This window comes from Herpailurus yagouaroundi, unplaced genomic scaffold (genome assembly GCF_014898765.1).
Source record: "Herpailurus yagouaroundi ecotype Mexico unplaced genomic scaffold, PumYag 28, whole genome shotgun sequence".
Lineage (NCBI taxonomy): Eukaryota > Metazoa > Chordata > Mammalia > Carnivora > Felidae > Herpailurus > Herpailurus yagouaroundi.
Genome location: NW_024412376.1, coordinates 12,038,222 through 12,050,840, shown reverse-complemented (window position 1 = coordinate 12,050,840; position 12,619 = coordinate 12,038,222). Strand labels below are relative to the sequence as shown.

The 12,619-nt window shown below is 42.2% G+C and overlaps 1 protein-coding gene across 3 annotated transcripts in view; it reads right to left on the bottom strand.

The window, feature by feature from the left end:
• EXTL3 (exostosin like glycosyltransferase 3) overlaps positions 1–12,619 on the bottom strand; it is a 132,600-nt gene that overhangs the window by 66,947 nt on the left and 53,034 nt on the right. The window contains exon 1 of one of the 3 annotated variants that reach the window (XM_040467234.1): positions 9,843–10,018. The exons of the other annotated variants lie outside the window; for them this stretch is intronic. The gene's annotated coding sequence lies outside the window, so the exon portion shown is untranslated. Of the gene's footprint in view, positions 1–9,842; positions 10,019–12,619 lie in introns of those variants that run through there. 3 annotated transcript variants of the gene reach the window in all.

Genomic DNA, 12,619 nt, shown 5'->3' with positions numbered 1-12,619 from the left:
AAAGTGTGGGCCAAGGATCCTGTGGTTTAACAAAACTCCCAGGTGATTTTAACACAGGACACACAACTCTAACTCAAAACCACTGGACTAACAAAGAATTAATGACAACTCCCATTCAGATTGATGACATCTGAATCAATGTAATTAGACACAACTAAGGAAGGCCAACAGCAATACACCTTATTCAAGTAAGAATTCTACAGACTACACCTTTGGAAGACATGGAAGGTAGAGGAGGCTTTTCACTTGTTGTAACTATATTTATTTATATTTACAATGTACTCCAGATAACACACTTTACACATATTATCTCATTCCATCCTCATGTCCACTATCTGTGGGTAGGTATTATTTCTTCTTTACTGATAAAGGAGTATGAATCACTGATGTTAGGTAGCTTGTTCAAGGCCATACAGCAAATAAGTGGAGGAGCCCAGATACAAATCCAGGTCGATCTGTTCTATACCATGCTACTCACATGTCTACCATTTGCTTACTTAACACTCATTTTTGTCATCATTCATTTTTACAAAAAGCATGTATTAGTTTTATAAAGAAAAATATTACCTTACTGCCATCACTTTAAAGTACACCACGCTAGATTTTTCAAAAAATAATGTGACAATTCACTTTTCTGGAAAAAATAAATTCAAATTCCTGTATGACAAACCAAATCTAAAAATAAGTCCCAGATGGATTCAAGAGGTAATTGTAATAAATGAAACCATAAAAAGAACAAAAGGAATACACGTAATATCATCTCAAGGTGAGTACAGCCACTACTACAGGAATTCAAAGAAGAACATTATCTGTAAAAGTTCAACAGATTTGACTACATAAGTCTCAAAAGATTCTATATATTTACTTTTTTAAAAGTTGAGATTCAATGAAAAGACTGGGGAAAATATTTGCAATATGACATTAATAGAAGTAAAGGCAATACAACTTGAGTGGTCAAGGGAAATAAACAGGAAATTACATGCATACCTCATTTTATTTTGCTTCATTTAATTGCACTTCACAATACTGTGTTCTTTATAAGTTCAAAGCCTGTGGCAACCTGAGTCAAGCAAGTTTATCTTCCATTTTTCCAACAGTTGCTTACTTCGTGTCTCTATGTCATATTTTGGTAATTCTCACAATATTTCAATCTTTTTCATCATTATTTTATTTGTTAGGGTGATCTGTAATCAGTGATCTTTGATGTTACTATTGTAATTACTTCGGGGCCCCACCAACCGTGCCCATTTAAGATAGCAAACTTAATAGATAACTGTTGTGTGTGTGTGTTCTGACTGCTTCACCGATGCTATTCCCCTGTATCTCTCCCTCTCCTCAGGTGTCCCTATTCCCTGACACACAACAATATGGAAATGAGGCCAATTAGTAACCAGACAATGGCCTGTAAGTGTTCAAGTTATAGGAAGAGTCACATGTCTCTCACTTTAAATCAAAAGCTGGGAATGATTAAGCTTAGTAAGGAAGGCATGTTGAAAGCCACAAGGCCAAAACCTAGGGCTCTCATGCCAAACAGCCAAGTTGTGAATGCAAAGGAAAAATTCTTGAAGGAAATTAAAAATGTTCACACAAACAGTAAGAAAGCAAAATAGCCTTGTTGCTAATATGAAGCAAGTGGTGTGGACAAAAGATCAAACCAGCATAACATTCTGTTAAACCAAAGCCCAATCCAGGGCAAGGCCCTAAAGGTTTTCAATTCTGTGAAGGCTGAGAGATAAGGAAGCTGCAGAAGAAAAGCCTGAAACTAGCAGAGGTTGGTTCAAGAGGTTTGAGGAAATAAGCCATCTCTGTAACATCAAAGTGCAAGGTAAAGCAGCAAGTGCTGCTGTAGAAGCTGCAGCAAGTTATCCAGATGATCTAAGATAATTAATGAAGGTGGCTAAGCTAACCTAATTTTTAATATAGATGAAACAGCTTTCTATCGAAAGAAGATGCCATCAAGGACTACCATAGCTAGAGAGGAGAAGACAATGCCTGGCTTCAAAGCTTTTTAAAGGATAGACTCTGCTGTTAGGGGCTAATGCAGCTAAGTTGAAGCCAATGCTCATTTATCACTGTGAAAATTCTAGGGTCCTTAATTATGATAAATTTACTCTGCCCGTGCTCTATAAATGGAACAAACCCTGGATGACAGCACATCTGTTTACAACACGGTTTACTGAATATTCTAAGCCCGTGTTGAGACCTACTGCTCAGAAAAAAAAGATTTCTTTCAAAATATTATTGCTCACTTACAGTGCACCTGGTCACTCATGACCAACAGTTTGATAGAGATGAACAATAAGATTTATGTTGTTTTCATGCCTGCTAACACAACATCCATTCAGTAGCTCATAGATCAAGGAAGCACTTCAACTTCCAAGTCATATTATTTGAAAAATACATGTTGTGGGGCACCTGTGACAGTTAAGTGTCTGACTCTTGATCTCAGCTCAGGTCATGATCTCACGGTTTGTGGGTTCGAGCCTCGCATCAGGCTATGCACTGATGGCACAGAGCCTGCTTGGGATTCTGTCTCCCCTTCTCTCTGCCTTTCCCCCACTTGTGTGTGCTAAGTAAGAAAACTAAAAAAAATAAAAGAAAAAAGAAATATATGTTGTAAGGCTTACAGCTCCCACAGACAGGGATTCTTCTGATGGATCTAGGCAAAGTAAATTAAAAACCTTCTGAAAAGGAATCACCATTCCAGATACCATTAAGAATATTTGTGATTCATGGGAAGAGGTCAAAATATCAACATGAACAGAATTTTGGAGAAATCTGATTGTAATTTTCATGGATGACTTTGAGGGGTTCAGGACTTCAGCAGAGGAAGTAACTGCACATGTGGTGGAAACAGCAAGAGAACAAGAACAAGGAGTGGAACCTGAAAGAGGCTGGGCTCTGGCCCCACGATTCAGGTTCACAGGGTCTGGCATAAGCCCTGGAATCTACAGATTTAAAAGGTGATTCTTGGGGCACCTGAGTGGCTCAGTCAGTTGAGCATCTGACTCTTGATTTCGGCTCAGGTCATGATCCCAGGGTCTGTGGGATTGAGTCCCATGTCAGGCTCTGTGCCAGGTGTGGAGCCGGCTTGAGATTCTCTATCCCTCCCTCTCTGTCTCTCAAAAAAAAAAAAAAAAGAAGTGGAGCCTAACAACTGAAGTTACGACTGACTTGCTGCAATCTCGTGATAACGAACAGATGAGCAATTGCTTCTTACAGATGAGCAAAGAAAGTGGTTTCTTGAGATGGAATCTACTCCCAGTGAAGATGCTGGGAAAGCTGTAGAAATGACAACAAAGGGGTTAGAACAACAACGCAGTGGCAGGGTTTGAGGGAACTGACTCCAGTTTCGAAAGAAGTTGTACTGTGTATAAAATGCTATCAAACAGCTTCATATGCTACAGAGAAATTGTTCGTGAGTCAATTGATGGGGCAGACTTCAATGTTGTCTTCTTCGAAGAAACAGCCACAGCCACCCCAACCTCCAACACCACCACCCAGATCGATCAGCAGCCATTAGCATCAAGGCAACACCCTCCACCAGAAGAAAGATCATGACTTGCCAAAAGCTCAGATGATAGCATATTTTGGCAATATTTTTTAATTAAGGTATGTACATTTTTTAGACATAATGTTACTGTGCACTTAATAGACTACACTGCAGCATAAACATAACTTTTATATGCACAGAGGAAAAAAAAATCATTTGGCATGCTTTATTGTGTTACTTACTTTACTGCAGTAGTCTGCCATGTGTCTGAGGTATGCCAGTATATAAGAAGGGCCCAAATGATAAACAGTTTTAGATGATTGATTACCCTGACAATCATAGAAATTGACATATAATCAAGATACAGGGACATTTTCCACATGTGTATCAGCAAAGAATTGTAAAATTTTAACATAGCTAGCCTGGATTAAGGGTAACATCCCCACACTCTGCCGCTGGAAGTGAAAATTGGCACACCTCTGGAGCACAATTCAGCAGTAAGTAATAAGAGCCCTGAAACTGTGCCTACACTCTGACCCTACAATTCCACTTCCAGAAATTATTATTAGGTAAGATTCAGGGATGAGAAAAAAGATTTAACCTCAAGAATGTTCACACTAAAACACTACAAAGTATACCACTAATAAGGTACTGTGCGGCTCTGCACCACATGGGCAGCTACGTCGTGTGGCAGGTACTCTTGCTTGAGTTAGTAGGAAGGTTAACGGAAAAGTAATTTGCCATTTGTAACAAAAGTCTTTAAAATGTCCAGCAATTTCACTTTCTAGGAATGTATTCCATGTGAACGAAGATTTGTTTTATAAGGATGTAATAACCACAGCATTCTTTTTAATAGCAAAAATAAAAATAAAAATTTTAATTAAATTTCCAAAATTAGAAGCATGGTTAAGTATAAAGTATGATAAAATCCATGTCACTAAAATGACTATCAAGCTGTCAATAATCTTTTCAATCATTTTAAATAAAATTGGAAAATATTCAGTGGAAAAATAGAGATTCCACTATACAGGAGGGAGGAAGGTGGAAAAACACATTTTTAAAAATAAGGTCTTCAGATGGATTTTGCTAAAGTATCTTCCTGGAACAGTCAACTTGATGTACAAGTACCTAGAGTGCAAACTAATTTCTCTAAGGTTTCCGTGACTCAGGAAAACATGATTTTTATTTTACGCTATGAATGGCACAGAAAACTGAAGTAAAAGTGTACTAAGTCACACATAAATCAGCTTTATGACTCAGGCATCTGACTGCAACCTTCATGGGTGAATTCAACCTGAGACTCCAGTTTTAACGTCCCTCTCTCATTACCATCTGATTCATCAGGTCCTCTAACTTCACAATTTCTTGTCCTTCTGGACTCATATGCTCCTTATCCTTTTTAAACTCCTAAATTAAAGGACTAAAGTAGATGACCTCAAAGATCCTTTTAGATTCTTGGATCCCCACTGACTTACAACCACCTTGCACACTGAAAGCACATACATATATATTTTATTGTGGGGGTAGAATAGTACCAACACGTCAACTTAGGACAGCTAGGCTCTTCCCAAGACCTTTTGTTTCACCTCCAAGATTTTCAACACAATGCTTTCTTTGAGGCCCCCCTTAATTTTCCATTTGTAACAGGGTCCTCATCAACTATTTCCTAAGCCACAGTGCTTTTATATTTTACAGCTCTACTTCAACAATAAACAAGTCATGCTGGGAAGAGTAAGTCAAGGTTGGAAAAAAAATTCAGGATACAAAAAGATTTTATCAATCTGGACTATCAAAGCAGATAAAATTTAATAGAGATAAAGGGAAGTTCAGCACTTAGATGCCAAAACTACATGGAAATGATCTGATTTAACTGCAGCATGCACACTCACATACACACACAAAAAACCCTTAGGGCAAAAAAACCCTTAAACTTTGTTTTTCTGCTGTTCTCTTTCTTTTTTTTTTTTTAACCTAGTGTTGAAATAGGAAGGAGTAAAGGTTACTCTCCACCCTGTAAGGCGACAGTGAATGTTGAATACCATAAGCTGTGCTGAGTACACTTTAAGAGGGACAGTAAGAAAGTAAATGAAAGGCAGAGGACTAAGAAGCTGATGAGGAGATCTGAAACTGTCAAATAAGAAACACTTGAAGGAAATGGGAATATTTATTTAGACTGTGGAATAGAAAACCTTAAGAAAAGGACAGCAATCTCAAGGACTACAAAAGCCCTCAAAGTGAAGTAAACTAGTGAAGCCAGCAGGTAGACACTTTAGCAAAATGGAGAGTATATTTAGCATCTAAGGGAGATTACTACCATCAGAAATTGTGAGCTCTGTATCACTGAATCCTCTAAGTTTTTTTCTCAAGAAATGCCAGATAGAAATTTTTATGTGAAATATCCCCATTTCTAAAAGTCAGCTCCCAATTTTAAGTTTTTGCATAAACTGGGCAGCCAAATGATATGTGTGCAGGCCTTATTTGACTCCTGCACACCAGTTTGCAACTCGTGTCCTGGGGAAACATGATGACTACCTTCCAACATCTGAAGAACTGTCACAGAGAAGAGGCATAGATTTGTTTCATACTGCCCTGAAAGGTGACAATTACAGAGGCCAACCGCAGCTCAATTAGGAAAAAGAAAACTCATCTACAAATTCTGCCCAGGGAGGTTCATGTCATTGTAAATATTCAAATGGAAACAGCTCTGTAAGTATTACTGGCCAGTTCAAGAATTCTGCACTTACTACCACTAAACTTGGTCAAATAACTAAACCTCCCCACATCTCACTTTTCTTTCTGACCTTCCTTCCCCCTCAAAAGAAGGAATATTGTTAACATTTAGTCTCCTATCTCTCAAAGTTACTGTAAAGATCAAAACCCATGTGACAAAAAAAAAAAAGTACTATATGATGCCAAAGAACTACAGTCATTTAAGACATTATTACAACCTACCATCATAAGGTATTTATGTATTTCTTTTATTATACAAGCTAGGCATATATTCCCAACCTAATTCATTTTTTATTCCTCCCACAGATCAAACATTTGCTGCAAAAAATGTTTCAAAGGAAGGTGGAAAACAAGGTTAAACTGACAACAATATAAGAAGATAGGATAACAGAGTAAACCGTCACCAAAGCAAACATCCAGGATGTTAATCATTAATATCACCAACCAGTCTAAAAGGTATTGTGCACAAGCAGAGGAATATACAAAAGGTAATGACATGTGTGTGAGGGGCTGATCCACTAAGGCAGGCACTGGTAAACTACAGCCAGCTGCCTGTTCTGTAAATAAAGTTACAGTGGAACACAGCCTTGCTCATTCAATTATGGATCGTATGTATATACTACTGTATTTATTTATTGTAATATGTATTACGTATATGCTGCTTTCACCCTACAGCAGCATAGTTGAAATGCTGCAAAACCTAAAATAGTTATTATCTGGCCCTTTACAGAAAAAGTTTACCTACTTTTCTGTAAAGGTACTCTCAGGTTACAAACCACACAGGTGGCTGAATACTGAGACATAGTTCATCTTCCTATAGTTCCATCCCTGGAATGTTACTAGGTCATTCTGGTGCAAAATCCTACACTAAACATTATGGCCTAGGTGTAGGGGAGGCAAATATGCTGCTAAATGGAGACTCCATATTCCTCTTACATACTCAAGATGACAAAATTTCTAATCCTGCCTCTCTTCCACCTAGTAACATCAGCAAAGAGAGGTGAAAAATTCCCAGTGTACAGGAGGTGGGACTGGTTCAGGCAGGAAAAAATGGTGCTTCTAGGTGAATCTACCTCTGTCCCTCTTAAGTTCTCAGACTCCCATGTGTCTGAGCCCCACTATTTTCATGTAACATACAAATACATGAAAAATCTTTTCTTTCCTCTTATCCTATCATACGTCTTCAAAAGAGTTACCAAAAACTATGAGGGAATAAAAATAAAATGAAAATAAATATGCTAAAATAAGTTTTCTGATATAAACTTAATATCCAGCAGAAATAAGTACACAGTGTTAGGACTTTATGAAAGATTCATATTCCTTGCCTCACTCTTAAGTTACTACATGCAAAGACACTCAAATCTCTACCAACAGTAGATCTAGAGGGATCTTCATTTTTCTAATACCTGACTCTATTTCTACTTCAGCAATATTTCCAATCCTCCTCCCGGGACTACTTACCAATCTCACCTCAGGTAGGGACCACACACACACCCACCCCTGCCACCACCTCACTCCACACCACCCGTCAATGACTTTCCACACAACAGCAAGCCTAGTGTCGTGAGGGAAAGGGCACGTCCTTATCTCACCACCACATTCTTTTGATAGCATTCAACCATCCTTTGAACCTTCCACAGTGTCATACAAATTCACTTCTCAGGCCCAACCCCTGACCCATTTCTAACTTGTCTTTTTACTCATAGGTTACAACTCTGAGGCCTCATCATTAAGAGATTCCAACTACCCACCGAACATTTAATGCCAGTTTTTTCCCTAGAAAATGGAGAGAAATATGAAGAAATGAAGATACATTTTCTTTTTTTAAATTTTTTTTTTCAACGTTTATTTATTTTTGGGACAGAGAGAGACAGAGCATGAACGGGGGAGGGGCAGAGAGAGAGAGAGACACAGAATCAGAAACAGGCTCCAGGCTCTGAGCCATCAGCCCAGAGCCCGACGCGGGGCTCGAACTCCCAGACCGCGAGATCGTGACCTGGCTGAAGTCGGACGCTTAACCGACTGCGCCACCCAGGCGCCCCAAGACACATTTTCAATATTTGGTTAGTAGCTACGCCCACTCAGAGCACTGACCATTCTCTTCGGGTATTGAATAAAAATTTCGAGTATTCCGAAGATTCACAATTCTAATTCTCTTCTAGAAAGTATTTAAGCTAGCATCCCACATACTTATGAGTACTTAGGACTCCTCAGGATCCCCCAGAAGATCAGGAAATTCCCACAGGATAAGGTATTTTTAACTCACCAAATAAGAGTTAAGAAGACAAGAAGACAGCCTTTCTTTCATCAGGAAATATTGAAAAGCCTCCTTGCTACATAAGTTGTGGAGAATGCTTAGATTCACTCAAGACTATCAAGACCCCACAGGTTACTATCCCAGGCACTCTGGATATATCATATAATAACTGGACAGAGTGCAAGACTAACCACTAAGCAAAACAGGGAAAAATTCAGATAGTCTCCATGACCACAACACACAAAGATCTTTTTAAAACAAAAGAAAATATGGAGAGCACAGCCTTAAAAAGTGAAGCTACCTAAATTAGAGGAAAAATTGGACAAAGTGAGGGGAAGAACTGCCAGAGACACCTCTTAAGTAAATCACATATGGGGCGGGGGGAGGACATACGTTGTTCTGCAATGCCTCCTCCCCCTCCTTCTCCATGGGAGTTGAACCAAGAGGATTTGATGAAGCCCTTGGAATTTTTTAAAAGGAAAGAAAAGAAGTTCACATCTACCAAATTCAAGTCTTTTGAGAACTACAGATACCTAAAAAGGAACTGAACCACTGGCTCAATGTGGAGAAGAGATAAACATTCTATCTGGCAGCCCTGCCAGATCTTCAAAAGGTTCGCGATTCGTACTGTCCCCTGCAGCGCACGGGTCGGGTCACTGGGCTAAGATTTCAGTAGTGCAGACAGGCACCCTGCAGCCCTTTTGCCCAAGCAGCGCTAGGCCCATCGCTACACAGCTGGGCCTGGGCACAAGAGCCCCAAATGCAGAGAACAGCGGCACCTGAACCCTCGGATAGGAAGTGGCTATTCTGACTGAGGGCTTATGATCAAAGGAGGTGAACCCCGTGAAAAGAGCCAAAGGAGAAACAGCTGCGGGCGACTGTGTCTGAACGCACCCAAAGCAGATGTGGGAGTGTGTGCACCGGGAACATGGGAGGGAGGCAGACATGGGCTGCCCCTTCGTCGACAGAAGATGCTCTTACACAAGCAGCTGGACAAACACAGGGGGCAGGAGGATGGAGGGCTTAGGGAACAGAAGAAGCTGCACAGCTGAAACCGAGCTTCCAGAAGAAGGGGTGGAGGTGGGAGCGCAGCCCCAAACTGAGGCTACAAGGGGCGCCGGGGAGGGGGGGGCGTGTTTAGAACCCCCGGAACCCGGCTAACCCCTCCTTGCTGGTGGCTAAGGCCCTGGAGGTCCTCTCCCCAGTTCCTCGAGACATCTGGGAAGGCCTACTCCGAAGCTACACGCCCCCGCCGCTCAGGGCAGCAGTCTCCCCAGGGCTCCCGCGGCCCCAGCACTGCCAGACCCGGTCCCTCCCGCCTGCCCGGTGCCCAGCGCTCAGGGCCAGCCCCAGGATCCCTACCACGAGCCGCTTCCTGGTCGCCGCTTCCCTGCTCGGGGCCCCAGCCGCCGCCGTCGCCAGGAGTCCGACCGGCTTCCAGCTCAGGGACGAGCCTCCGCCGCCTGTGCGAAACTCGGGTGCCCAAGAGCCGCTCTCGCCGCCTGCCGCCCGCCTTCCAGGCCGCGCCGGATCCTCCGCTCCCCCTGCCGGTGGGCAGCCATTTCCGACAAGCGTCTGCGGAACTTGCCGAAGTGCGCCGGGCCGGAAATGGCCGAACCCGGGCTCTCAAGAGCCGAGGGGCGGGGGGCGGGGGCGACTTTCCGGGCAGCGCCCGAAGGGCCGCCGAGGCCTCGGGCTCAGCCGCCGGGTTCGCCAGGGTCCAGGAACTGTGGCGGCGGCGACAGAGCGGGGGATTGTGGGAAAGCGAGTGCGAGGGCGGCCAGCCGGGCGAGCGGGAAGAAAAGACGCGGCAGGTCCCCTGAGCCCTCAAACCAGCGCCCTACAAATGCTCCTCGTCCTTTAGAAAAACCTACCTATGGAGTGCGGAGAGAATGCCCCCGACAGTTCTGGAACAGGTTGCGGCTACGACAGCCTCAGCTGCTTCGAGCGGGCCCAGTGAAATTCAATCCAAAAATAAACCCAGACCCGTAGAAAAGGCCTTCCTAAATGAGCTGACCGGCTCCAACAATGGACTGGAGTTTTGAAACACTTTTAATATTCAACAACAAAGAAAAGGCCAGGCGGCATGGATGCTTGGGGGGGGGGGGGGGCCCAACAAAAACAAAAAGCCCGGGGCTTTGCAAAAACAATAGCTTAATCCAGTCGTGTGGCAAGATCAACCAAAACTAGGAGGGAAAAGAAATACCGTTTGAAACACTTAAGAGCCAATCCCTGTGAATCTGAAAATGCACATATTCTACAATCCTAAGAGACACTCCAACACCTGCAAAGTCAGGACAAGACTTTTAGGGTAACTGGAACAATGCGGGTGGGCAAAGGAACTCTACCAATCTTAAAAGACACACCTGATCATTATTGTTAACTCAAGAATGAGTTTAAAGCATCTAAAATCTATAAATGCAGTAAAATCTGAGATTAAATTTGCTTCAACATTTTTTTTTAAGCATGTTTTTAATCCCCAAAAGGCAGGGCTTCTATTCCAGGGTTTCCTAAGCAGGAAACCAAAAACACACCAGAACCTGGAGAAGCTGAGGAGGGCCAGGGGCCGGCTCCCATCCCTGTGTGTGGGTGGTCTGGTAGTTCAGAGGAACTGCACCCCCTGAGACAGGTCCACAGCTGCCATATAACCCATCCAAACACACTTTCTGCTGGAGCCCAGGCCCACGCTCTAGCTAGGAGGCTGAGAAACCACTGAAGATTGATTAGTTTCCCACAGGGGACAGTTTGAGCTCAGGATTCCATCTGCAAAACAAAACTTTAAAAAAAACCTAGCAAACTGTTTTCCAGAACGTACTCTTCATCTCTCCACACCCATCAGCCCCTCCTCTTTCTGATCCTCCTTTTTCTTCCTTCTTGACACCTCCTTACTCACCCCTATTTCCCTTTCTTCTCATACCTCACTGTTTTCCTTACCTTTATTACTTTATTGTAATAATTTCACTATGAACAAATATCCAGAGCCTCACCACCATTACGTATGTACAAAAAAAACTTTCTTTTACCAATGTGTTCAGGAAAGTCATAGAGGGGGAATCAAATTTTTAAAAATGAGAAGCATTCCAGGAAGTGAAAATGAGGAAAACTGTTGCCCAAATATCCTGAAAAATCTGAAGTTGGCTTTTTTCTTTTCTCTTTCTTTTTTATTTTTTTTCAACGTTTATTTATTTTTGGGACAGAGAGTCTCTTCTCTTTTTTTAAACAGTTCATCTTCCTGGCTCTCCTCCAGAGGTGTGTGGCAGCAGGCAGAAGTCTGGCAGTGTGGGAGGAGACACACACAGGCCCAGAAGCTATGGCCCAGAAGCTACGGTAAGAATTACCAGGTATTGGTTCATCTCCACGCTGACAAGAGAGGACCTGCAAATAGCTGCTACCTGAGGACTCAGCCTAAATAATTACACTTTTGAGTGAATTAACACATTGTTTCACCACCTGGTCGATCTATTTGATTCTTAGGATAGGCAGGCTTTAAGACGAAAAAGGGATACCCAACCAAAATATGATGTATCCTTGACTTTACTGGAGCCCCGAATGCTGACCATCCTCTTCCTTTGGCTCTTTTGAGCCTGTCCTCTCTCGTATCTCCTTCTCTCAAACAGTTCTAGCTCAGTCTCTTCCTCTGGTTCCTGTTCCTTCTCCTGACTCCTAAGAGGTGTTCCCTGAAAAGATATGACGGGCTACTTTCTTCTTCCTCTCCACACTCTGTTGCCAATTTCAGTCAGCTCCCTTGCATCATCTGCACCTCTAAGCAGATCCCTCCCTACGGCGCTCCAGTCCCTGTCTTCCAGCTGCACTCCAGACACCATCACATCATCGTCATCCTCTTAATACATGTTTTATAAATACTTAATTGCCAAGCAATAAGCTAAACCCTTTATAGGCATTGTCTCATTTTAATCCTTACAGGGAGATATCAGTGTATAGATGGAGAACTGAGACATTAAGAGGCTAAATAAAGTGCCCAAGATCACAGAGTGAGGTGTGAAGTACAAATGGAACTCCAAGTCCTCTGAACTCCAAAGCCAGTATTCTTCACCAGAACAATCAGATTGTCTCATCAGGACTTTATTATTTTTTTAATGTCTATTTATTTATTTATTTATTTATTTATTTATTTATTT